At 32.4% G+C, this 4,052-nt stretch overlaps 1 pseudogene; it reads right to left on the bottom strand.

Moving 5' to 3' along the window:
* Positions 1–585: 585 nt before the first annotated feature.
* Positions 586–719, bottom strand: LOC145284243 (U2 spliceosomal RNA; annotated as a pseudogene).
* Between the last annotated feature and the right edge of the window lie 3,333 nt (positions 720–4,052).

The following is a 4,052-nucleotide window of genomic DNA, read 5'->3' as shown; positions in this document are numbered from 1 at the left end:
CATAATCCAAAAACGCTTAGTCATGTCACGTGACGTGACGTCAACATCCAGTAATGGCGAACAAATGTAAACAAACACTTTGTTTTACCGATACTTTTGTAATTTCTCTTCTGCTTTGTTCTAGAGATTATTAAACTCCATGACAATGTCTCCAACGTATTTAACTGGTTAAAAATAGTATTTATACAAGAGTTTTAACGAAAAATATCAGGAAAAAATGTACAGGAATAAAAAAAAATTCAGCTTTCAAAATATTCGTCGATAAAAAAACCGATCTTTATATTTACGCTAGCCATTTTGTATATTACCACGTGACCTGCTATCTCTTAAACTGGAGGGGGGGGATCCACTTGAATCCAACAAAACCAGTAATTTTTTTTTTCTATTATATATACATCATTTTCTATAAAATTAAGTGTAGACTTTATAATTATAACAAAAAATGTTATTCATACTAAAAAAAAAAACGCTTAGTCATGTCACGTGACGTCACGTCAACATCCACTAATGGCGAACAATTGTACCTATTTACTATGCCTCCCCACGGGACAGAGTTAGACACCAGGGTCGTTTTTTAACGTGGAGAAAAGGTACAAAAATAAAAATTGTCTCAGTCGTGGAGGATTTCTCCTCCACCGAAAGAGAACAAGAAATAGAAGTGCAGCATCTGAAGAACAGATACTACACTTTGATCTTGACCAAAAGGCCAAGAATGCGAACAATTGTAAATAACAACTTTTTTCACAAAACCAACACCGTCTTTCTTTTTTTTCTCTCTCTCACCCACTTACTCTTCCCTCTCTCTCACCCTCTTTCTCTTGACGTCACACCACTGTTAAACTGTGGGGGGGGGGAACACATTCCCAGGCATTATCTCCTATAGATGCACATTTTATTAGAAATTCAGCTTTCAAAATATTAGACGATAATAAAAATATAAAACCAACACCCTCTTTCTCTTTTCTCTCTCTCTCACCAACTTACTCTTCTCTCTCTCTCACCCTCTTTCTCTTGACCTCCTACTACTGTTAAACTGTGTGTGTGTGGGGGGGGGAAGAGGCAGCTTGAAAACCAACAAAAACAGTGCACAGTTTCCCAAGCATTTGGGGTGGGAAGGGGGGGAAGAAGCCGAGCGCACAGTTTCGTGTGAGAGAGAGAGAACAATTCTCAACCTATATACTCAACAAATTTTTTATCTACAGATTTGAAAGTTTGTATATAGAGTATTCAGACATATGGAAATATATCTAGCATAATCTATCTATTATATCTATAAAAGTGAAAATGTGTGTGTGTGTGTGAGGTAGCCAGAGAGAGAGAGAGAGAGAGAGAGAGACAACAATTCTCAACCTATATATTCAATACATTTTTTATCTACAGATTTGAAAATTTGTATATAGGGTATTCAGACATATGGAAATATATCTAGCATAATCTATCTATTATATCTATAAAAGTGAAAATGTGTGTGTGTGTGTGTGTGTGTGTGTGTGTGTGCGTAAGAGAGAGAGAGAACAATTCTCAACCTATATACTCAACGTATTTTTATCTACGGATTATAAACTTTGTATATAGGGTATTCAGACATATAGAAATATATCTAGCATAATCTATACATTATATCTATAAAAGTGAGAATGTGAGTGTGTGAGAGAGAGAGAACAATTCTCAACCTATATATTCAACAAATTTTTTACCTACAGATTTGAAAATTTGTATATTGGGTATTCAGACATATGGAAATATATCTAGCATAATCGATCTATTATATCTATAAAAGTCAGAATGTTTGCGTGTGGTTGTGTGTGTAAGGTTGCGAGAGAGAGAGAGAGAGAACAATTCTCAACCTATCTATTCAATAAATTTGTTATCTACAGATTTGACCATTTGTATATAGGGTATTCAGACATATGGAAATATATCCAGCATAATCTATCTATTATATCCATAAAAGTGAGAATGTGTGCGTGAGAGAGAGAGAGAGAGAGAGAGAGAGAGAGTAAGTACAATTCTCACCCTATATATTCAACAAATTTTTTATCTACCGATTAGAAAATTTGTATATAGGGTATTCAGACATATGGAAATATATCTAGCATAATCTATCTATTATATCTAGAAAAGTGAGAATGTGTGTGAAAGAGAGAGAGAGAAGAGAGAGAGAGAGAACAATTCTCAACCTATATATTCAACTAATTTTTATGTACAGATCTGAAAATTTGTATACAGGGTATTCAGACATATGGAAATATATCTAGCATAATCTATTATATCTATAAAAGGTAGAATGTGTGTGTGTGTGTGTGAGTGAGTGAGTGAGTGAGAGAGAGAGAGAGAGAGAACAATTCTCAACCTATATACTCAACAAATTTTGTATCTACAGATTTGATAATTTGTATATAGGGTATTCAGACATAAGGAAATATATCTAGCATAATCTATCTATTATATCTATAAAAGTGAGAATGTGTGTGAAAGAGAGAGAGAGAGAACAATTCTCAACCTATATATTCAACAAATTCTATCTTTACAGATTTGAAAATTTGTATATAGGGTATTCAGACATATGGAAATATATCTAGCATAATCTATTATATCTATAAAAGTGAGAATGTGTGTGTGAGAGAGAGAGAAAGAACAATTCTCAACCTATATACTCAACAAATTTTTTATCTACAGATTTAAAAATTTGTATATAGGGTATTCAGACATATAGAAATATATCTAGCATAACCTATCTATTATATCTATAAAATGACCATGTGTGTGTGTGTGAGAGAGAGAGAGAGAGTCAGAGAGAGAGAGAGAACAATTTTCAGCTTGTGTGTGTGTGAGAAAGAGAGAGAGAGAAAGAGAGGAAGGAAAATTCTCACCCTATATATTCAACAAATTTTTTATCTACATATTAGAAAATTTGGATATAGGGTATTCAGACGTATGGAAATATATCTAGCATAATCGATCTATTATATCTATAAAAGTGAGAATGTGTGTGTGAGAGAGAGAGAAAGAGAGAGAGAGAGAACAATTCTCAACCTATATATTCAACTAATTTTTTATCTACAGATTTGAAAATGTGTATATTGGGTATTCAGACATATGTAAATATATCTGGCATAATCTATGTATTATATCTATAAAAGTGTGAATGTGAGTGATGGAAAGAGCAAAAAATTCTCAACCTATATAACCTATAAAAGTGAGAATATGTGTGTGAGAGAGAGAGAGAGAGAACAATTCTCAACCTATATATTCCACACATTTTTGGGCACAGATTTGGAAATTTGTATATAGGGTAGGCAGACATATAGAAATATATCTAGCATAATCTATCTATTATATCTATAAAAGTGAGAACTTGTGTGTGTGTGTGTGTGTGTGTGAGAGAGAGAGAACAATTCTTAACCTACATACTCAACAAATTTTTTACCTACAGTTTAGAAAATTTGTATATAGGGTATTCAGACATATGGAAATATATCTAGCATAATCTATCTATTATAACTACAAAAGTTAGAATGTGTGTGTGAGAGAGAGAGAGAGAACAATTCTAAACCTATATATTCAACAAATTTTTTATCTACAGATTTGAAACTTTGTATATAGGGTATTCAGACATATGGAAATATATCTAGCATAATCTATCTATTTTATCTATAAAAGTGAGAATGCGTGTGTGTGAGATAGCGAGAGAGAGAGAGAGAGAAAAAGAGAGAGATAAAAATTCTCAACCTATACATTCAACAAATTTTTTATCCACAGATTTGAACATTTGTATATAGGGTGTTCAGACATATAGAAATATATCTAGCATAATCTATCTATTATATGTATAAAAGTGAGAATGTGTGTGTGTGTGAGAGAGAGGACAATTGTCAACCTATGTATACAACAAATTTTTTATCTACAGATTTCAAAATTTGTATATTGGGCATTCAGACATATTTCAATATATCTGGCATAATCTGTCTATTATATCTATAAAAGTGAGAATGTGTGTGATAGAGACAGAGAGAACAATTCTCAACCTATATACTCAACAAATTTTTCAT

Source organism: Euprymna scolopes, chromosome 8 (assembly GCF_053919585.1).
Source record: "Euprymna scolopes isolate OS-2025 chromosome 8, ASM5391958v1, whole genome shotgun sequence".
Lineage (NCBI taxonomy): Eukaryota > Metazoa > Mollusca > Cephalopoda > Sepiida > Sepiolidae > Euprymna > Euprymna scolopes.
This window is presented reverse-complemented; position numbering and strand designations above follow the sequence as displayed.